At 35.2% G+C, this 25,101-nt stretch overlaps 1 long non-coding RNA gene across 2 annotated transcripts in view; it reads right to left on the bottom strand.

The window, feature by feature from the left end:
• LOC148109707 (uncharacterized) overlaps positions 1-25,101 on the bottom strand; it is a 156,811-nt gene that overhangs the window by 130,633 nt on the left and 1,077 nt on the right. For both annotated transcript variants that reach the window (XR_015725089.1, XR_015725090.1), the window contains exon 2: positions 21,779-21,862. This is a non-coding gene — a long non-coding RNA (uncharacterized LOC148109707). The remainder of the gene's footprint in view (positions 1-21,778; positions 21,863-25,101) is intronic.

Here is a 25,101-nt window from a genome sequence, read left to right as displayed (position 1 = left end):
TCCAGGTGAAAGCTTCTCCCATTTTATAGTCTCATATTTTATACATATAAATGGCCTCACACACATACATCTATATAGCTCTGTATATTATATAGATCTATATATGATATACGTCATCAATGCTCTTTCTAGAATAGACATTTTCTATTTTCTTTAGTGTAGCTCATGGAATTCTCTTTACTTGGAATTACCTTTCTGTTTACATAGCATTTTTTTTTACATAGCATTTTGTATATGCCTCTGCTCACCTACTGAAACACGAAGAGCTAATAGTAACATAATGTGAGATCACTCATGTTAGAGTGCATTTGAGGTAAGAAACCATGATTTTATGCATCCTTATAACCACAGGCTCTCTATATGTACCCTGTAAGTGGATCAGAAGCTCAGTAAATAAAAAACAAATATTTGAAAAAGATAATTTGGGCCCAATCAGAAACACACACCCATCTTTCTCTACCTGAAAAGGAAATGATTCAGTTTAACTTCTAATTCAATAAAACTGGAATATATAAAATGAGAAAGGAAGTATAGAGAGTATGACGTTCATGGTGAGTACATGAAAAGATGTTTGCCCAATTCTTTGTAAATACTACACTCACAAGTTGCTTCGTTTGAAGCAACATTAATTAGCAAAACTGAGTTATACCCTTTTACATGATCAATCAACCACTAGCGGAAAGATACTATGAAAAATTTTAAATTATGTCAACAAGCACATGCTTTACTCCATTTATAAATATGTTCAAAGAACACTTAGTGTATTCCAGACCCTATTCTGGGTGTGGGGATTCAGCAATAAATAAAATAGGTAAAATTCTTGCTCTCATGGAGCCTGAACATGGTGGTGCAAACCTAGAATATCATTTATATTTTATAAAAAAAAAAAAAACAACAATGGGATCCCAATGTTAAAGCTGTTGTGATGGTGGCTGCAGTGTGTGTGTGTGTGTGTGTGTGCGCGCGCGTGTGTGTGTGTGTGTGTGTGTGTGTGTGTGTGGTGTCAATGTTTCTTTTCCTTGTGCAGTAAAAACAGAGCATGAAGAGCTGATATGTGCAACTCATTAACCAGATATACTCTCTGGGAACCTATTTACACATGAGACATGAGAATATAATAAAGGTGAAAAAAATCTTTCTTGTTAATTATATTATTCAAAGTTATCTATTGGAATGCCAGGAAACACTAGAGGGTAATACGGAATAGACATTTACCACCTTCCTTTCAACACTACTAATGAAATTGCAATTGGAAATATCTTTATTAGTTCTGAGTATACGCTGTAGAAACGTCAAAATGGTTGGTATAAATAGAAATAGCATAGAGAAAATTGATAGTATATATATAGTCAGAAAGATACAGAATAGATACAAAATAGAGATGCTGCATTTTACATCCTGTATTTTTAATTCTCACCTTAAGCAAAATATCCATATTTATTTTTTAAATGATTATTGTCATCATTCCTCTATTCTTTATATGTGCTTTAGAAGTATTGCTTTTCCTGACTGTGTAATACTGATAGGAGGTTGCTAACATTTCTTAATCATTCCTCTGTTGTTGAACATATTAGCTGTTTTGAAATTTCTATTATAGATTTATAAGCCAATAAATATGAATAGTCAACAATGATAGTTGAAAAATGGGAACATATTGTCCTATTAAAGTTTATTTGAAAATGTATATATAATGCTACCAAAGGCTTGGTGGGAATGAACACTTAAAATAGATTCATGGAGTACAGACTGAAAATAATTTGATTGGAAAGGCATTAGAAGCCAGAAATGTTAAGAACCATAAAAACAATTGCAGAAGTTACCAAACTATTCAGAAGTGGCCCCCGTGACCCACATAATTTTCTATTTAAAAAATGTTAGGATACATGAAAAAAATTAATGCAAAACTTTACTACTTAAAAACATGAAATTATTTTATGCCCCCAAACCTCATAAAATGTGATAAAATAGTTATGAATACCTAGGCATTGATTTCATAGCTGTGTAACTGAATGTCAGATATACACTCTGCAACAACAGGTTGCTTTCTTCCCTCAGAAAATCCTCATGGTTTTGCTTTTTCATCCCAACTCTGCCACTATGTCACCCCCAGGCGAGTCAATCCTATATGGTTAGTTACAAACAGTTGAAGCCACTCTAAGTTGTAAAAGGATTTATTATAGTTTGTTAGGTAGCTGACCAAATTGTTGAGACAAATAGGATTAAGCTTCAGCAGAGGTATAAAGAGATTGTTGCTCCTTCCAAGCCCATTGCCTTTCCTGAGTCAGACACCTGACCACGCATCCTTGCTGCAGCTCAAAGATGAAGGTCTCTCCACAAACAGCAGTAAAATGAAAGCTCTGCACTGTCTCCTTCCTCATGCATCTCACTGCAATTAGAAATCTCTCATAGTGAGCATCTGATTGGAAGGGCCTAGGAAGCTGGGTAATTTGAGTCCCGATATATGCCAACAAGACAAGACCAATAATAATGGACATTTCCCTATTGGAAAAGACCAATATTCATAAGGCCTTAGCTTCCCGACATGCAAAATAAACACTATATATCCTACCTCACAGGGTTGTTAAAAATGTCAAGTGAAATAACAGATGTAAAAGTAATCTGACAAGGTTAATGGTATACGAAATTGAAATCTTTTCAGAAGGAAGGGAGTGAGGAATAACAGTAAGTTTTGGTCCATTTATACCTTCCAAAAACTTTTAGTGATAGCGATTGTGTAGTTTTGTTTAAAAAAAAGTTTTTTTTCCAGATATCTGGAGACATTTATAAGCTTAACTACTCAGTCGCATTGTGACTTTGACAATCCTACTTTAATTCTCTGAGCTTTAACAACTTTGTATGTAAAATGAAAGTGTGTAATCATATATACTTAAGAGAAATTTTAGCTCTGTAATTATATAAGACCAGGTTACCCCGCTGGAAAATATCTAAACCTTTCCCTTTTATCAATTTTCTCAACAGGGCATGCCTTGGGATGATGCATCATACTCTCCTAGATGCAAGGATTTAGGCACGTATAAGCAATGTAGCCCATTTGGCTATAATTTTGGGGCTTGGGTCAACTGTAGCTCATAATACCATCTTATTTTCTCTAAAAAGAACAATTGCTGATAATGATTACTAACTCACTGGTTCTCAAATTTTGAATTACTGAAATTTTGAAGAATGCTTTCACCTGAATTCATACAAAAGCAACTATAAATTAATGATTATTATTTTTAGCATAGACAATGGTGTTTAAAAGCACACCAGATGTAACAATTTTTGGGAAACACTGAGCCAATCTATCTGCTAATTGATGAATAATATGAAGTCATCGATCCTACAAGGATCTTACAAATCCTTATCCCACTTAAAGATTGAAAATTCTCAAAATAAAGGTTAATTTAGACTGTCTGAATAACATCTTCTACTCCAACATGTATTCAGAGGATTAAGATCAGATTATTAGACTATGTAGTCTCTCAGAATTTAAGCCTCCTAGACAGAAGTCCAGTGTGCTCTTCACCACATCTCTGTTTCAGTTAAATGGGTATACCTGACAGTGAAACTGGCTTGTGCAAAGCTACTTGTTTTCATATAAACTTCACATTTCAAAAATTTTATTACCTAACAGTACATTTGATTTTGAGTTATCAATCATTATCCCCTTACTGTGAACTCAATATAGTGAAACATTTCTCCACAATCATCTATTATACGTGTTAAAAAATATATTATGCCATTCAAATTTTTCAATTGCTTTCAGACAACTGTGTAAATTACAATGATAAATTGAAATAGGTAATCTAATGTCCTTATTCAGCATAAAGTATTATTTATCAAAGATAATTAGGCATAGCACTATTTCCGAGACAAAGTCTAATATGCATAGTAATGTGCCTCACGAAGTGTGTTCTTCAGAACGTTAATTTTTAAAAATATTCTACAGAGGGAAGTTCCATGTTGCAATATACCCAGCAAACATCGCATTTTTTTTTCTTGAGATTCAACATGAACAAAACTAAACACTCTTGAGAAGCTCTGCAGTAAGGAAGCCCACTCTTCTACACAGTTTTCCAAACTTAGCTGATCACAGAACCTACTTTCCGTGCAAAACCTATTCTACTCTATGATCCTGCCTGTACAGACATGTTAGCATCTTCATCCCCTGTTCTATCCACAGAGAGTCTACTCCTGAGAATAGACCTTCAGTGTTATGGTCTCATTAATACTACACAGGGAATGAATACATACATCACCTATGAACTTCACAGACTTGCTTCCTGTCACTAGTCATCTCCACCAAGTGCTCCAATGATGCACAAACATCAGTTGTACTTGAAAGTACTTACATCTACACTCTACTGTAATCTCAGTACGAGCAGAAGTTATTTATCTTGTCATCAACCTATTCTCAGAAACTTCCTTTGTTTCTATCATGTATTTTGGAATTGATATCTGCAGTATCCTCAGAGAAAGGCAGCTTAGGGGTAGGAATTGGGTCTCTCTCATTTTTGTAATCCCACTAGCCTTTAACACAGTATCTGAACATACTAGTTTCTTCACCCATATTTTTGTATGCATTATTCTTCAAACATATTAGATGTATATATACTATCCTAAATTAAAAGTTAATATCATTTAAATGGGAAAAACACATTCAAAGATAGGCATAATGTAGAATTATTATGCACTAAAAAGAAACATTAGTAAAATACATCTCTTAAATTTGCTCAAGGTCCATTCCATTCTTTGACATCCTTGTCATGTTGCATTCCCTAGGGGACACTTTACCCTGTTGCCTCTAATCCCCCCAAACCAAATATTTAATATCTCATGTTTTGACCATTTTCTAGCCTCTACTAGGCCATTCTCCTGCTCCAGTTATTATACAATGTCTGACTTATGGTGATTTCACTTAGAATTTTTGGACTTTACAATGGTAGGAAAGTGATACGCAGTCAGTAGAAACCACACTTTAAATTCTGAATTTTGATCTTTTCCTGGGATAGCAATACACAGTCTAATACTCCCTTGTGATGTTGGGCAGGGGCAGCGAGCTGCAGCTCCCACTAAGCCCCACGATCACCACGGTAAACAAATTGATCAACTTAAAACTATTCTATACCCATCTAGCCATTCTGTTTTTCACTTTCAGTACAGTAGTCAATAAATTACATGAGATATTCAACACTGTATTATAAAACAGGCTTTGTGTTAGAGGCTTTTGCCCAACTATAGGCTAATATGAGTTTCGGAGCATGTTCAAATTTCTCGAGGCTAGCTATGGTGTTCAGTAGGTTACATGTATTCAATGCATTTTTGATTTATGACATTCTCAAGTCATGATGAGTCTCTTGGAACATGACTCCACTGTAAAATTTAGGAAGATCTATACTAGTAAGTTTTATTTATACTGAAGGGTTAATGGAATATACGGTTACTCTGGCTAAACATTAGCAGTTCAACGTGAGGGTTTAGGAACACGCAAAGTCAGGTTTGGGTATGGAATTTCAGACACTACAGTCAGTGCACTTTATTCTGGATGATTACCCTTCTCTCTAAAGTGCATCCATTTCAGTGTTTCTGAAAAGGTCTTCCCTTTGCTCTCACTTCTCAGTGAAGACTTGGGGTACAAAGAAATTGGGGATAGGAATGATTTTACTACTTTGTACTCTTTCAGTACTTTGTGGGTAAGAAGTCCATGGTCATCTTAATTATCGTCACAATTTCTTTCTCTCTGGTCACTTTAAAGATAATTCTTTGTCTTTGGTTTCCCGAACTTCCACCAGAAGTTTCCAGACGGGCACTTTGCCAGTGTGAATATGTACAAGTTTTCTTCAATTCTTTGCAATCATCTGCCATTATTTTCATAACTAATGCCTCACCATGCAAATTTTGTTACACTCTGTAACTCCTATTACTTGCATTTTGGACCATCTCCTATTCTCTACATCTCTTAATGTCACTTCTACAGTCCTGTGCTGCATTCTGGATCCTTTCCTCAGATCTGTTTTTCTTATTAGCTCTTCAGCTGTGTATAATCCAATGTTAAACTCCTGTTATGTTTTAATTTCACTGAATTATTTTTCATTTCTAGAAATTCATTTTAATTTTAAATTTTTTGTTTCTTTTTTCATCCTGTGGTTCTTTCTATAGGTTTTACTTTTTTTTTTTTCCCCCCAAATTCTCTACCCATAGAATATAAGCTTTTTGAGATCTGGTTTGTGAAGATTTCCTCAGAGAGGAGGCTTATGTTAGCTTCTAATTACCATCCCAGTGTTTTCACCATATACTCTCCGTCTTTTAGTTCTGATTTAGGGATTAATCTCTAGGGTAAACTTGGATGCCACATGTATGAGAGGCAAGGATTTAGAGTTCCAATTTCTCAGAAAGCACTTCCTTCACCACATACCCCCTACCCTATAAAAGCCTAACAAGATATAATCTTTCTTGCTATATTCATGGGCTGGGGAGTGAAGATTTGGCAGCCATTTACATGGACAGAGCAACTCTTCCAGAGCTCCAATTTCATGAGAAGCTGTCATTCTAATTCTCTGATTAGACAGCTATCTAAGACATATTAAACAAAGTATAGGAAATAACAATTTTCATTTATTTTATGGAGTTAATTGACCATTACATAAAGTTAATTCCTTGTAATAGGAAAAACACTTTGCAAACTATAGGGCACTATATTTATATTAGTTATTTTGTTGAGCCTCATAAAACAAAACTTAAGAAAATCTTAATGATGTCCTTTCTGCTCCATTAAAATACTTAGAAGTTCAAATATTATTTATATTCTATTTTTAAGGGCGTATTATTTAATGCTTAAATTTGGAAACTTAATGTTTATAATTTTAAATTTAAATATAAGTACAAACAAAAAATGTTAATTTAAAAAATTATAAAAATCAACAAATTCATCTTCATTCTCTCAAGTCTAATTATCATGGTCCAAAACAGACCATTTATAAGGCTGCTGCAGATAGCCTGTCAGTCACTGATTTCATTAGGTTAGTAAAAGATGTTTTTAAGTCACGGGAATAAAACACCCAGCATGTGGGATATAGTCAATGAGATTGTAATAGCATGTACGGTGACAGATGGTAGCTACATTTGTGGTGAGCACAACATAGAGAAGCTGCATCCCTATGCTGTACACCTGAAACTAATGTAACATTGTGTGCCAACTATACTGAAATAAAATTTTTAAAAAATATTGCTATCCTATTCTTAACGCTGATTATAGAAGCAGAATTAGATAAAAACTTCCAAAGAAACAATCAGTTCATTGTATGAACGTCTATAAAAAAAAAAAAAAAAAAAAAACTGAGTAATAGGTAACTTACATATTGTCACCATAAAATGGAAGAACTATTTAAAAATCCAATGGTTTTCTTCTAATATTCTTGATTCTAATTTTTCTATTTTAATGGAATGATTATTTACTTGAATTTTTATTTAGATGTATCTCCTTGTCTCCTCCATAAAAGTCATCATTTTTCAATGAAACATCAAGATTAGTTCACAATAAGGAGTTATGTATGTTGACACCATGAAACATGGTGTCAGAAACCTGAATTTAGGTTCTAATTCACTAACTACTAGTTGTGACCTTGGGGTAAATTACTGAAGCACCTCCACTTGCCTCATTTACAGTAGAGGAAATCTAATTATTACTGAATACCTAAGAAGTGCTGGCTGTGCGACAAGTGCTTTCAATACATGGACTTAATTAAATGTCACAACATCGCTATTGAGTTTTAGCCATCTAGTGGCAGAGTCAAGATGAGAAACTAAGTGATTTTACGTCAAAACTGCATGTTCGCTGCTCCGTAACACAGGGACTGCAAAAATAGTATCAATAATTCCAATATCTCAATAGTTTAACTTAGAACCACTAATTTGCTACGCTTTCACTTTCAATGTCAAAAATTAAAGACAATAGAGTTCTATTTTTGATAATATACATAAAATACAAAGTTTAAGATCTTTATGAAAAATTCAATAGCATAGCTACTTCATGTACAATGAGAATAGATCTTACTAAATTTTACAGGGTTTTTTGAAGTCAGATTTACCAAGGCCTAATGTACATAAAGCAAAATTCATATGTCCTGTGTACAGATATATGGGCTATAAGAAATATATACACAGTTGACCCTTGAACAACATAGAGGTTAAGGGCACCAAACCCCTGTGCAGTCAAAAATCCATGTATATAATCGCTTCTCAGTCTTTTGGCTAAGATCAAATGCAAAAATCCATGTATAACTTCTGACTCCCCCAAAACCTAACTAATAGCATACTGCTGACTGGAAGTCTTACGTAACATAAACAGTTGATTAACATTTTATATGTTACATGAATTATATGCTTTATTCTTATAATAAAGCTAAAGAAAATGTTAAGAAAATCATAAGAAAAAATGCATTTAGAATACTGTACTTATCAAAAGAAATCCATGTATAAGTGGACCTATGCAGTTCAAACCCAACTATGTTCAAGGCCAACTATGTTGTTTTTTTTTTTTTTTTTTTTTTGGTATATGCTTTCCCTTTTACCCTGCATTTTATTAGTAATCATTCTATACACACATGGCCAGAAATATAGCCATTACGTCTTTTTTTTTTTTTTTTTAAAGATTTTATTTGAGAGAGAGAGAGAGAGAGAGAGAGAGAGGCAGTGACAGAGGTACGACAAGCCGGGAGTGGGTGGGAGAGGGAGAAGCAGGCTTCCTGCTCAGCAGGGAGCCCGATGTGGGCTTGATCCCAGAACGCTGGGTCATGACGTGAGCCAAAGGCAGACATTTAATGACTGAGTCACCCAGGCGCCCCAACTATGGTTTTTTATAACCACTGTCATTATCAAGATGAGTAGTTCTATCCCCTCCCAGCCTTCTTTAACCCTTTCAGCAATTCCAGTGCTGTGTTGTATGAAAGTGATGAGAATGGACATCCCTGCCTTGTTCCTGATCTTACAGAAACACCTTTCAGTTTTCAATGTTGAATATGATGGTAACTGTAGGCTTTTCATATATGCCTTGTACTCTACCGAGGTCAATTTATTCTATACCTAGTTTGTTGAGAAGTTTTAATTATGAAAGGGTATTGAATTTTGTCAAATGCTTTTTCTGCATCTACTGATATGATCATGTGATTTTTATCCAAAACTGAGTCATGAATAAATAGAAAATCTGAACAGACCAATAATGAGTAAAGAGATTGAATCAGTAATTTAAAATATTCCAACAAAGTCCAGGAACACATGGTTTCACTATTAAATTCTACCAAATATTTAAAGAATATCAATGTTTCTCAAACTTTTCAAAAAAAAAAAAAAAAAACTGAACTAGAGGTACCACTTCTACACTCATTTTATGAGGCCAGCATTTCCCTGATACCAAAGTCAAAGACACTATAAGAAAAGAAAGCTACAGGTGAATTTCTATGTTGAACCTAGATGCAAAATTTCTCAACACATAGACCAAACAGACCATACACAGACATATACAGAACATACAATCCAACAGCATACACACTCTTCTCAAACACATAGAACATTTTCTAGGATAGATCACATTAGCCCCCCCCAAAAAAAGTCTCAACACATTCAAGAAAATAGAAATTATATCAGCTATCTTTTCTGACCACAGTGGTTTGTAACTAGAAATCAGTACCAGAAGGGACGTTGGAAAACATCTGATTATGTGGACATTAAACAACATACTCCTGAGCAACCCCTGATCAAATAATATCAAAAGGGAAATACATATCTTGAGACAAATGAAAATGGAAACACAATATACCAAAACTTATGAAACAAAAGCAAATCCAAGAAGAAAATGATAAATGCATAGATGAAGAAAAAAAGATCTTGGGTTAAATCAGTGGTGGGTATTAAGGGGGGCACTTATTGTGATAAGCATTAGGTAATGTATGTAAGTGATGGATCACTTAATTCTACACCTGAAACGAATATTGCACTGTATGTTAAGTAACTGGAATTTAAATAAAAACTTGGAACCACACCCACCACCACCACCACCGAGAGAGAGAGAGAGAGAGAGAGAGAGAGAGAGAGAGAGAGAGGGAGAAAAGAAAAATCTCAAACAATGTAATTTTACATCTCAAGGGACCTGGGGGGGGGGGGGGCAAATTAAGCCTAAAGGTGGCAGAAGGAAGGAAATAATAAAAATTAGAGTGGAAATACATCAAATGGAAAACAGAAAAGATAGTAAAGATTAACAAAAGAGTTGAGTTTTTGAAAAGATATAAATGACACATCTTTAGGCCAACTACCTAAAGATTTGGGAAGGACCCAAATTAATAAAATTATGCATGAAAGAGGAGACATTGTAACTCATACCACAGAAATGCAAAAGATCCTAAGACTACCATGAACAATTATATAGCAATAAAATGGATAACCTAAAACAATGAATAAATTCTTAGAAATGTACAACCCACCAAGACTGAATCAGGAAGAAACAGAAAATCCCAAAAACACAAGTGAGGAGATTGAATTGGTAATCAAAAACTTCCCAAGTTAGGAAAGTCCCTGGCCAGATGACTTCACTGGTGAATTCTGCCAAACGTTGAAAGAATCAGTGCCAATCCTGCTCAAACTCTTCCAAAATTTGAAAAAGAGAACACTCCCAAACGTATTTTACAAAACCAGCATTACCCTGATACCAAAGCCAGATAAGGACACTACAAGAAAACTATAAGAAGTCCCTGATGAACATGGATGGAAAATTCTCCACAAAATTCTAGCAAACCAAATTCAGCACATCAGAATGATCATACACCATGACCAGGTGGGATTTATTCCTGGGATGCAAAGATGGCTCACAGCACACAAAAAAAAGTAATCTGATACACCATATTAATGGAAGATTTTAATTTCTGTAGTCCAATGCATTGTTTTCTTTCGGTGTCTAACTAAAATAATTTTGCCTAATACAAAGTTGCAATTTCTATTATACTTCTTTAAGAAGATTAACATTTTAAGAGTTTATATCTGGGTTTATGAGTTACTTTTAGTATATGATGCAATGTAGCATTGAGATTTATTTATTATTAATGGTCAACTTTTCCAGGACAAATTATTGAAAAGACTATCCTTTCTCCACTGTGTTGTCTTTTTATCTTTATTTAAAAAAAGTCAGTTAACTGTATATATGGTTCTATTTTCAGGCTTTCCATTCTGATCCATTGATCTAGGTTTATGCTTTTTGCCAGCTCCTGTATTTGTTAACATATTAGTCTGTAGTTTACATTTCATGTGATCTCATTGTTTGGTTTTGCTGTCAAGGTAATACAAGCCTTATGAGTTAGAAAATGTTTGCTTTACCTCCATTTACTGCAAGTTTGTAATTTTTTTTTTTGATACTAATGTATTGAGTGACGGAAGCTACTTCCACCATATTAGAAAAATCAAAGTGGTTAGAACACTTAAGATGTACCCTCTTTGTAAGTTTCAAGTATACAACAGACTATAGTTAACTATAGTCACATTGTAGTATATTATTTTCCTAGAACTTAATCATCTTGCAAAATGATACTTTGTACCCCTTGACTAACATCTTCCCATTTCCCTCCCCCGCCATGAGGGACATGTTAATTGGCTTGATTATGGTGATGACTGCACCATGTACACATACATTGAAACACTAAGTTGTATACCTTAAATACATACCTTTTTTTGTCAATTACATATCAATAAAACTGGAAATTCAAAAAATCAAAGGGGAAGTTTTCATTGTTAAGTCAGGAGTTACTTCAAACATATGCTTAATGTAAACAACTCCTTTGATTTATAAAGCAGAGTTTTTTTTTTTTTTTTGGTCTGGATATAATTATTTCATAGCTTCCTTTTATTACACTAATACTTTCTCCAATTTTTCTTTGGAGAGAAAAGTAAACGCAGTAGTTAATGAAGAACTAGATTTAAGTAGCACAAGCTATGCCCTTACACATTTGTAAACTGGTGGTGGGGTGGGGGTGCCTTCAGAGAATGTGGAGAAACAAACATAAAAAGACAGTTTTTCTCCCTTTTCAAAAAAAATTTATTTGAGAGAGAGCAGGACCAGCACAGTGAGGGGCAGAGGGAGAAACAGACTCCCCGCTGAGCAGAGAGCCCAGTGCTGGGCTAGTTCCTGGACTCCAGGATCATGACCTGAGCAGAAGGGAGATGCTTAACCTACTGAGCCACCCAGGTGCCCCAGAGGAGTTCTCCTTAGCTAAGAATGGAAACTTTTAGCAAAAGGTATTGTGTATATCACAAAGCTTCTTTTGAACTGAAATTATGGAAAGTTCATTTTAATTTGGATAGCTTGGACATATCCCCTAATATTCTTACCAGGATATTACTATTTCATTTAGGAGTTTCACCTCCAACAATTAAGTATCTTATAATCATTCGCAGCACACTTGTAGGCATACTTTCTCAATAAATAGTAATCATTTTAACATTTATGAGTTTAATTAAAAGCACCAAGCATAGGGCTTCCAATCTAATAAGTATTGTATTTTGGCCTCCTTACCACTCTCCGATTTAAAGTTATATTCACACACTAGACTCCATTTCTTACAATAACCTTTTGGTGTAGGGAAGAGAAACATTTATATAATTTACAGATAATAAAACATCTACATATAGAGAAACAAATATTCTGGCCAATATCAAATGATGAATAATTGATATTTTAAATATATAATTCGACATAATGCATTGCATTTTCTCAGTTCCAGGTAAAGTCTGAAATATCAGGCAACATATAAAGACACCGAATGGAAAACTAGAAAACATCTATAATTACAGAAAATAACAGTTTAAAAGAATGATCTCCAAAGTGATGAGTGTGAACCCTGAAGAGTGGAAAATACATTCCACCGGGATGTAATAGGAGTAGCTAGCATTTGTTCGGTTATTATCCTGGGCACTAGATATATTTTGCTAACATAATTCTTACAATAATCCTAGAGTATAAGAGCCTCATTCCTGATGAGGAAGTTGAAGCACAACGGATAAAAATCAACAAAATTTCAATGAATATTTATCAACCAAAACATTCAGTTTTAACAATATTCAATATTTGCACTGATAGTAGAATGTGCAATTTTTAACTAATGAACATTTATAACTTTGTAAAATGTTTTCTGAAACAGATGATCAAAATTTTGGAGATTTCTGATGAATTGTTTTGGAAAGTCTGGTTCCATTTAACCTGAGGGAAAGACACTTATCTTCCTTACATCCAAAATTGCTATAAGTATTCTAATAAAAGACTAAGTTTAAAACATTCTCATGAATGCTGTTTTCACAAGGTTCAATGGTAACTTAAAAAGGCCAAATTAATTAAGAAGAAATTAGATGCTGGAAATAGTTTTATGGGCTTCAGGTCACAAAACCAGTTCTAGGTTCAGTTTGGTTGTCTATTTTGCTGAGGTTATTGCTAAATTAGGATGCATTCATAACGGCTGCTCAAAGGAGATCGAAAAATGCAATTCCAGAGTCAAAAGAAAGAGTCTGGGGGTAAGGCATCTATTTGCTCCTTCCAAGAACTTCATGTTGCGCTACAGTCAAAGTAGGATTGCGTCCTACTCTTTGAGTGGTCCATCTCAAAACATGCTTTCCCCTACTTTCCCCAACATATATTTATTAGGGGTCCACTATGGGTCAGGTAATTTTTTTCCAATTCTGTTGAGACATAATTGACAGAATTTCTAACTACGTAAGATAGATGTTAACATTTTGTGGTAAACGTTTTATCACATTAGATTTATATCAAATTATATTACACACCTTAAACTTACTCAATGTTACAAAGTCAATTCTATCTCAATTAAGGTTGACTATTCCCACTGTGGCTGGCTTACTGTAATGGTTAGAATACTCTGGGCATTTCCAAATTTCTTCTGAGCACGTTTCCCTATAATACATTAAGGATCTTTCCCCATTATGATGAAATTCAAATATTCCTGAAGAAGAGTTAGATTTTGAAGAATGTCTCTTTCATTCAAGGGGAGTGGGAGATAGAAGCTTCCAGTTATGGAATGAGTAAGTCATGGGAATAAAACGTACAGCATAGGGAATACTCCATGGTATTGTAATAGTGTATGGTAACAGATGGTAGCTACACTTGTGATCGTAGCATAATGTATAGAGTTCTCAAATCACTAGGTCATATATTTGAAACCTAACATTGTGCGTCAACTATACTTCCATTTTTAAAAAGTGTTGCTTTATATTACATGTGTAGCCCGTTCTTAAAATTTCAAAAACATTAACGTATTTATCATTATAGTAGCCCTATGAAGCAGATATTAGCTTTGCTTTACAGAAGAAACAGTATTTTAAGTTGTCCCAGGTCACAACATTAATAAGTGGTAGAGCTGAAATTAGATCCCCAACATTTGGTTTCAGACTGTTTTTATAGGAAATGCCCACATAATTTATCTTCCAAACTGAGACACTTTGAAGAACAAAGCAATCCTCTACCCAGTAGTTAGGAAAGCATCATAGTTCTGAATTGGGACTGTTTGGATAAACAAGAATATACGGCCATCCTATCTAAGACCAGTAGAGCAGATAATATGAAAAAAGACATTTTCTCTCCCATTATATCTCTGGTGGGAATGCCACAGATTTCAGAGCCAAGTACAAAAGCAGTTCAATCTTTCTTAGTCCTTCTAAAAATTTAATCAAGTCCCTTACCAGAAAGTGAACATTTACATATATCCATGCATGTGCATTTGCAAACATGTGTGAATAAAATTTCTGTATTTCCAGGACTCTTCAAGTCCATTCACTGTTCCTCAGAGGGGCTGGTGACATGACACACAAATTATAAATCCCTGACTTAGACAAAGTAATTCAGATTTAACAATCTTACTTATTCGTTTGTTAACAATATGACTGCTAAATTATGTCTAAAAATATTTGGCTTGTAGTTTGCACAACTTATATTTGGTAGTGAGCTTTTTCATGAAGAATTACGGTCAGTGAGAATATGTAATCAATTTTCTTCCTTCACCATGTGTATCATCTGGTGTCTGAAATGTGTATGGATAACAAGGAGATGAATTTAATGAAAGGGATATAAGCTTCTACAATCATTTCCCTAATAGTTGCTATTAAAAACCAATGACTTTTATACCTCCAAAGTTACCTTCAATATATAGTGGGGAATATTTTTTTTTTTTTTGATATTACAAGAGATTCACAGTATTACCAAAAAATTTATTCATTCATTCATTCATTTATGGAAAAATGACAGCCTACTAGACTGATTTGGAGTAGGTCACTAACTTGAGATAGACTGTCATATTTTACTGTCATATTTATTAGCTACATCTGTAAAGCCGCTTTTAAAGTAATACAAGTAGTACTTAAATTAGCCGATAGGATGTTTGGAGATCTAGATAGTGATAAAGAATTATTAATACTGGGCCCCTGGGTGGCTCATTCGGCTAAGAGGCTGCCTTCGGCTCAGGTCATGATCCCAGAGTCCTGGGATGGAGCCCCACATCGGGGTCCCTGCTCAGTAGAGAGCCTGCTTCTCCTTCTGCCCCTCCCCCTGCTTGTATGTGTGCACGCGCTCTCTGTCAAAAAAATTTAAAGAGTGGATTAAGATCATTGGATCATATGCAGAATCAGAACTCAGTTAAAATTAGAGATTATGGTAAAATGGACTTTCAATATTTCAACAAAACCGAAGGCAGTGGTCTTATTCAGGAGCACCAACTATTCTTTCTGCTCTAGATGACAACATGGCTTCCCTGACGCCAAGTTTGGCTTAAGAGGGCCATGGATGTCCCTAAGCATTTTCTTTTTCTTTTCTAAGATTTTATTTACTTAAGAGAGCGCGCACGCGCGCTCAGGAGAGCAGGGGAGGGGGAGAGGGAGAGGCAGAAGGAAAAGGAGAAGCAGACTCCCCACTGAGCAGGAAGCTCATAGGGGCCTCCATCCCAGGACCCTGAGACCATGACCTGAGCTGAAGACAGATGCTTCACCGCTTAACCAACAGGGCTCTCACTCAAGCACCCGCCCCTAAGCATCTTCTATTAAGGGCACAGATGCATAGGTTGTTGGTGACAATTCTTCATTAATAGGAGTTAGTTAAAAGTTTCAAGGGCAATGGCACAGCTAGGATGGTCCTGTGCTGATGCTTTCACAGGCAGCTGTCCGTACCACCCTCCCCAGCCCCCCCACCCCCGTATCTCCACTGAGAGGTGTTGCCTCTGCTCCTGACAGGTGTGGCTACTTCACTTCCAATAGAAGTGTGTATGTTTAGTCTCAAACAGAATTTTATACAGCTGGTTGCTTATGGTCTCTTCCTGTCCAGCAAGGTATTACAACTGGATAGTGCAAGAGTTCCAAGTACTGAAAAAACATCCTGTATTTCTTTAAAAAATCGCACTGATCAAATTTTGAAATAGATAAATCATTAGACCATTTTTGGCATAAGAAAAAATGCTTTTAATTAACCTTAATGCTGTCAAAGTTCTTAAATAATTTCTTTTATGTATGCTACACATGTCCTTTGAAACCTATGCTCCAGTGCATTTGAAGACTTATTTTAAAAAAAAGAAAAACAGTATATACACAAACTAGATTAAATTTTAGCAATTCTAACTTAGAAGAATTCAACTGCTCACTTTTAAGATAACTACTTCCACTATTACTAGAAATGTTTGAGAGCAATTATAATTCATATTTCCCTATTTATAGTATTAATCACCACTATAAAATAATGAAACTGCTTTAAAAATATATTAGAACTTGAACATTTCCAAATGTACTGGTCCATTTCACACAGCTACCTTGGAACCATTCTATCATTGTACAAAAGTTTCAGAAGTGCTCTTGAAGACTGCTGCTTCCTTTTTAGGTCGGTAATAATAGCAAGTCTTTACCATCGAAGGGTGAATTTAAATTTTGGAAATCGTCAGAAATCATTTAGAGCTAACTATGTTCAATGAAAATTGCGATCAAGCAAAGCAAAATTGCAGTATTGTTTGTAGAAGAGTTTTACAGATAGCACACCATGCACCAGCACAGTTTGATGGTAAACACACAGATATTAGACCTCAAACAAGACCAGGAAAAAAAAGCTCGAAATAGGATGAAAACTAACAGATCGCAACTCCAGCTACACTTCAGAATAAGTTGAGTAGTATTTAAAATATACAGCTACTAGGACAATTCTTGGTTTTTAAATTTAATCTTAAGTGTCAGTATATTTGTGAGAACTCTTAAGAATAAAGTTGATTCGGGGTGGTTATCTGTGGGAGAAGTTTGTTTTTTTGCGAGGTAATATCAGTATTAGGTGTGAAATGGTAAGAGTTAAATCTCTTAGCTGCACAGAGATGTGTGAGCACAACAGTCAATTACTACATGGTTCAAGTTCAGGTACAAAGACACCACATTTCATCCTACTTGCTTTCCCACTTTCTGGAGGATGTCTAAGCAAACATTAACATTACATCACTGTAGTCCTTAATTTGTTGACCTCTTTAAGAAACCATGTATCTTTGGGGATGGGACATGCCACTTTCATCTATTATTAAATTACACATTCATACACCCAAACAACAGACACACATCTAAACAGGATATGTGAATCAATCTGAGAAGCACTTTTGCTGGAAGAACATAGATGGAGAACAAATTAAAATGACAATCCAGAGAAGACTGATAGGAAATTAAACACCATCAAAGGAAGGAAAGTGTTATAGGAAGTTGTGGGCTTCCACAACAAATAGGCTTAAAAATTCTTCCCAACTTGAAACTGCGTATATAACTTACTAATTTTAAAAATATTTACTTAAGATTTTGAAATACAATCACTATTAGAGAAGGTTCAACAAATCCTCATATTCTTAAGAGGACAGTTCAATGTACACATTTTACTTCTTTGTCAAATTTAGTCAGTTTATTCTCCACGTACCCTTTTAAATATTTCATATTTTTTCATATTTTTGTTAAACCTTCCCTTGCAGAAGTGAAAATTTAACATTCAATAACTCTGTATTTTATTTTCCTAAGGTGTTTTAAAAGTTATAGGCCTGATATATTTAGCCATTTAATTTACAAGAACATTATTAACATTCTATGTTTCTAAATATGATTTGGGACATTTCTTAAGTTTCTATCTTAGATCAAAACAAAAATATCCCCCTTCATTCCATTCCTGCAATTCCTGGTCTCTTACACAGAGGAATTATCTTATGTCTACTTGGAATCACAAGAATAAAATACTTCAAGGTCACTCCTACTTCTATCCATATCTGAAAATAGCTGGTATCAAACTTGCCCTATGAACAGTCCATTACCTGGGGAAAAAAATGTTTATGTAGCAAATGTTCTCAGTCCTAGGACAACAGGTAGCAAAGACTGTGATACTACGCTTTGTATGTGTAGAACCTATTTTGATGTTTTAAAGAAAACCTTCCACTTCAATGAAATTTAAGTGTCCTTTTCTTTCAAACTTTCCAATGTTAAAGAATTTGTAAATGTGTCTTTGGACTGTGTCCTCCTTTCCAGTTCCATCTTAACGGCCTGAATAACACTGGTATCAGTTGTTTACGGTTACCCTCAACTCTATAGACCTGTAACAGTGCTTGGATCATTGTTTGCAAAGGAAAATTGCCTAATTACAAAATTGGAACATTATGTCCAGAATCTTTAGTTTACTACTCTTATATTTTAGCTTTCATACAGGATTTACTCTAACAATATTTTTTATATAAAAATGAAGTGAATACCATGGTCCCTGTTCCTGACACATTCATGAAAAGTAAGCCCATATACTATTTATCTCATTTTAACTTATTTTTCTCATTTAAATAGGAAAAAATTGTAAACATTAAAAGCCATTTTTCACTATTTTTAGTTCCATTCCAAATGAAAAAATCCTATCAAAATGATGCATACAGGTTTCCCTTTGAGCTTTTAAATGTCTATAATAAAGAAGATTTCAAGGCAAAAAAAAAAAAAAAAGTCAAAGAGTAGGAGTTTTAGTAGACTAAAAGTCTTAAATTTACATGTTTTTATATCACGGTATATGAAGAGGAAAATTACCCAGACCAGGCCCAGGCCAGCAGGCCCCAGAAGATGGACAGTTACTAGCAATACTAAGAGATAACCAGAAGCCCTGCTTGAGCAAGAGATAACCAGCCACTTCTGCTTCTGTAAACGGGCTTCCAGCCCCAAGCTTCCTGCGCCGCCCTAACTGCTATTCCCACATAAAGCAACCCCCCCCCCCCCCAAATTAAACCCACCTACTAGCAGTCAGCACAGCCCTTGGAACCTGACCCGGCCCACACCTGCCCTATAAAAGCTCTGTAACCCGCCACCCAGGGCCCAGAATTTCGAGCGTGAGCTCCTCTGAGTCTGCCGGTGTAAAATAAACCCGAGTTCTCCTACTTCTCCAGGTGTCACTCGGTTTCTCACCAGTCTGATTACTTTCCGAAACATATATGCACCTCAGGTCTGACATGTACTACATACACTCATCTTGAGCACTCTGGAATGTGCTGGATCACCTCGTCGCTCTGCATTTAAGACAGGAGAAACCTGTATATACAAATACAGTTAATCTAAAGCGCTGGTGTGATGTTCTCCCAGTTACCCAAAAAAGGATGTTTATTTTTAGAATGAAGTTCATTTTATCTACTGTTAATTCTTTGAAAATATTTGATTATCTCGCAAATAACTGGACACTCTTAAGTACCTAACATTATTAACACTTACAAGAGAATAGTCCCTAATTTTTAATACTCCTCTCACTGAAAGTATTAAAGCGTCTACACTTATGTAGGGTTATTGTAGTTTGTAATTAGTGATTTTTTTTTTAAGATTTTATTTATTTATTCGACAGAGATAGAGACAGCCAGCGAGAGAGGGAACACAAGCAGGGGGAGTGGGAGAGGAAGAAGCAGGCTCATAGCGGAGGAGCCTGATGTGGGGCTCGATCCCATAACGCCAGAATCACGCCCTGAGCCGAAGGCAGACGCTTAACCGCTGTGCCACCCAGGCGCCCTGTAATTAGTAATTATATATACATACATGTGTACATAAATACATATATGAACAAATGTTTTTGCTCTTTTTAAACACCTTTATCTTCATATATGTATATGTGCATGTGTATTTATGCATGTGCTTGTGTGTACATAAATATATACACAATGATGACACATAAGACATATTTTCAGTATGCCTCTAGAATTGAGTGCATTTTAGTAAAACATGCATAATTTTATATATATTTATAAATGAATTTATATATATAAATATATATAAAAATATATATATAAATGCAATTCACTGGCAAGAAATATTTAACAAACCAAAAGAATAAGCTACAATACTTTCATTTTTATAGAACTGTATATTTATAGTCTTTCTACACATTTTGTATCATTTATCCATGTCTTGGTATTTCATAAAACAAAGTAGATGTAATGTGCATTTCCAATTACCGATGCAGTTATTTCTGTGCTTTAGTATTCTTTTGGAAAGAGAAGTGGCACTCTGGGAAGCCACATGACATATGTCAGGTAACAAAGAGATCATTTAGTAATTTGAAGCATTTGTTTTTCACTCTGTGTCATCATCTATCCTATGAACCAAGAAACAATACAACAGATACAAAATTAGCAATCTTTTATACTCTCTCCTAAATTCCACATCCACTTCAAACATATGAGGATCCTGAGGACTTATAAACACATCTCACAGGAGTGCATCAACTGCACTCTGATCACTCCCGAGGCATAGAAATTTTAACAGGATTTACCAGGTCCCTATAATTGGCACTGTGATCTTTCAGTATTTTCAATCCTAATCCAGTATTCTACAGGTAATTCTACTACAATGCTTAAGAATACTACGAAATAACTAGTACCATCTGCATTTCTGAAAAATTGGACCAGCAACCCATCGTGATGGTTCTGAGATGCCTTGAGAATATGACGGAAGCTACATATCTTCTCTACAGAAATATATTACGAATACAAAGTTGCGTAGCTACAGCAATTTAAAGATGCCCCGAGGTCCCTATAATAATGGGAGCATCTTTATGCCCACTGAGCTTTCAAGACATGTGGTGGATTTACCAGCTGAACTGTATCCAGTCAAGTAATGCTTCAGAAAATGTTTCTCTCAGAAATTTTGATCTTACCTTAAGCCAAAATTAAGCTATCCTTTGATGGCTTTCTCTCTCCTTCTCCCACCCACATTTGAACCTGCCCCAGCAGCAGACATTCACATACCAATGTTTTAGGAGAATTAAAACTCACTACCTAAAATAGTGAAGATAAAAATGGAAGTAAAAAATAGAAAACTTTGTTTTTTAAAAAATACCTGGTGAGAATTTAAAGTTTCACTTCTAGGGAAAAGTTTTATTTGTGGAATAGCCATTTTAGTACTAAAATTCAAAGGCAGATTGCACAGGAGACCCCAGCAGAGAAAAGAGGATAGAAATTCCGCAAGTATACTGCTGGAGAGAGATTGGCAACTATTTACTCTGCTGGTGTGTTTTAGGTTTCCTGGAGGAAGGGGTAATACAGAAGAGAGGATAAAACATGTAGATTTTGAAGAATGATCATGAAGTAAAACTTCTTGCAAGTACCCCTAAATTAAGATACTGATTATCACCTTATTAAAATTCTTATTAAAATATAAAATTAAAATTAAAAACAGAACAGTATGTATATATGTGTGTATATATACGAAGAGAGATTATATCAAACTGGCTTACATGTTTACGGAGACTGGCGAGTTCAAGATCTGCAGTGGGCGGGCTGATACGGAGCTGCAGTCTTTAGGCTGGCAGGCTTGCAATCTAGGAAGAGACAAAAAGTTTCAACTTGAGACTGAAGGCAGGAAAACCCCCCCTGTTCCAGATCAAATGCATTCAGGCAGGAGGGGGTTTCCTCACTTACAGATCAGAATTTTTGTTCTACTCAGTCCCTTAATTGATGGCCCACATTAGGGAGAGCAATCAGCTCTATTCAGTCAACCAATTCAAATGTTAATCTCATCCAGAAACACCTTCGCAGACACACCCAGAGTAATGTTTAACCAAATATCTGGGCACCCCATGGTATGACACAAAGTTAACCGTTATACTCTCTGTAACTTAAAATCTTCCTGTGCATTCTTTTGTGATATTTCTCTGCCTAACCCTGAGAGAAAAATCACCGTCAGATTTGTAAAGATAATTCCCTAACTTTACTCAATGTATTCTTCTATAAGTTTACTTTCCCCAATATTCATATGTTTTATACATATTGATTCTTGAAGCTATAGACAATTTTCATTGCTGTGCAGTATGCGAACGTACGACCTTTTACCAAGAATTCTGCTGTTGCTACACATTTGAAAAATTTTCAGCTTGGGATGCTCATGAATAAGTCTGCTATCACCATCCTTGTACCTTCTGATGTCCATGCAATTATAAGATTTTAACTGGTAGATTTAGTGGCACAATCATAGGTTATATGAAAAACTTGTATACATGATGTCCATGTAAGTCGTTTTCTGGATTATTTTGTTAAAATGATCCGTTTGTCTAGCATTGTACAAGACTGCCCTGTTTTAACCACAGTATCTATAGTAAATATTAATAGCTGAAAGTATGAATATTTCAGTTGTGTTCTTCCCCTCAAAGATTATTTTGGCTATTCTCGATCATTTAAATGTTCATATACATTTTAGGAGAGTTTTAAAAATCTTGTTGGGATTTTGATTGAGGTTTCATTGAATCCATAGGTTCGTTTGGATACAATCGGTATTTATAGCACTAAAGCATCTAAACCATAAAAACAATCCATCTATCCATTTTTTAATATTTATCGAAAATTTTTATGCAGATTTTCTTCTTAGGTTTATTTCTTGGTACCACATTATTTTGGTGATCATATATATTTTTTTTCTTTTTGATGGTTAATATTCAGGAATCAATTTGTGTACTTATTTTTATGGAATAAATCATCAGAATAATAAAGTGTTAAATTTATCTGTTGAGGGGCACCTGATTGGCTCAGTCGGTTAAGCGTCTGCCTTTGGCTGGGGTAATGACCCCAAGGTCCTGGCAAGCCCCACATTTGGCTCTCAGCTCTGCGGGAGCCTGCTTCTCCCACTCCGTGCTGCTCCCCCTGCTTGTACACTGTCATAAATAAAATCTTTAAAAAAAAAAAATTATCCGTTGATTTTTAGGATTTCCTACTTACTACTATTTTATTACCTACAAGTAATAATGGCTCCCCCCCCTTGCATCTTTAAGTATTTTATTCCTTTTCACTTGCCGCATTTCCCTGCCTAGTTCTCCAGGTGTTGTACTGAAAAGATAGAAATAGTAGGTTTGTCACGTTCAGAATACCAAAAGTTCAACATTATGTATTAAGTTTGTTATTTGGTAAAGACCTACAAAGTATTTCTGGTAGCTAGTTCTGGAGAGTGGCCTTTCTGATATCATAATAACTAAGTCCTCAGGAGTATACTTTTTTAAAATTTCAGTTAAACTCTACAGTTTTGAAACAAACAGCACACATTTACTGCACACCCTCTATGCTCGGCCTGTGCCTTTTGATTCACCAGCCAGGCATCCCCATTTAGGATCAAGGGATCTACTAAGAACACTCAGTGGTAGGTAAAATTTGGAGAAAAGAGTTCTTGGTGCCAAAGTTTCAGGAGCGCTACACTGGCATGTAATATCTAATTTTACTTCTAATGATGATAGTTGGTGTCACCTGCAAATAGCAACATCCTCCCTGGGCCAATTCTGCTATTTTTTTTTTAGTACTCGCCTGCATAGCCATAAACTCAGTTCTCTATGACTCAAGAGTATCGAGCTACTCGATACAATTTTATTAAATTTTTCATTTCCTTATATCAGAGTTGGTTTCTGCGATTTGTAACCAAGCATCCTGAATGATAGAACTTAGCACTTCCAGACACCTCACACTCTTGTACCCAGATTCACACACTGCTTTCACTTCTCTTCCGCCTCTGACCCTTCTACGTGTCTGAATTCATACCACCTAGGACTGCTCTTGCCATCATCCTCTTTGCTGTAATCCTTAATTCCATCTCCCTATCGCATTAGAATTGCCCCATCAGATCAAAAAACAGGTTTTGTGTTGTTTTGTTTTTGTTTTGTTTTTTTAAAGAGTTTTTTTATTTATTTGAGAGAGTGAGCAAGCACGAGTGGGGTGAGAGGCAGAAGGAGAAGCAGAGTCCCCGGATTAGCAGGGAGTCTGATGCAGGGCTCAATTCTGTAACTCTGGGATCATGACCTGAGCTGAAGGCAGAGGCTTAACAGACTGAGCCACCCAGGTGCCCTGAAAATAGGTTTTCATTAAAAAAAAAAAAAAAAAAGGAAAGGAAATATTATGCCATCATATCCCTACCAGGTTACTTTTCTATTTCTCTGTTTACCCTCATAACAAAGCACTTCAAGAAATATTCTCCACCTGGGGTATTCATTTATTCATCTCCCAGTTGCTCTTCAGCCAATTTCAATCAAGCTTTCATACCAGCAATTTTAATGAGACCTCTCTTCAAGGTCACCAATCATTACCCTGTGCTGTAGCCAATTAAAAAAAAAAAAAAATTCCCTGACTTCTTCTCAGGGAATATTACCAGTAACCACTCCCTTCTTGAAAAATCTTTTGGTGGTTTTGGTAATATATTTCCCTAGGTCAGCAGTCATTTTTTTCCAAACTTTTCTTGTTACTTCTTTACCATACTTCTAATTTTTGTAGTTTCTTTTCCTGGTACAGGCTTCCCCTCTATTTCTACATGGCTATTTTTCCTTTTATTTCTAATACCATGGGTTACTCATCCAATATTACTTTCTACAATACTGTCCAATTTTATTTTCGTCACCTAATTTAACAGTTATGAGATATTAATTTTTAAACCTGTATTTAGGTGCATTCATCATCCCTATTTCTACATGTTAATGTCTTAGAGCTTTACCATTTGTATTCTCAGAGACTGAAACTCGTGGCACACAAAAGCCAGGTATTTATGTACCAGTATCAACGAAGCAAATTCTGTGCCAGTTATTTGTAATTA

This window comes from Ursus americanus, chromosome 7, assembly GCF_024610735.1.
Source record: "Ursus americanus isolate L20-20 chromosome 7, mUrsAme1.1.p, whole genome shotgun sequence".
In the NCBI taxonomy this organism is placed as follows: domain Eukaryota; kingdom Metazoa; phylum Chordata; class Mammalia; order Carnivora; family Ursidae; genus Ursus; species Ursus americanus.
The sequence above is the reverse complement of the archived record's forward strand: the minus strand, read 5'-3'. Positions and strand labels throughout refer to the sequence as shown.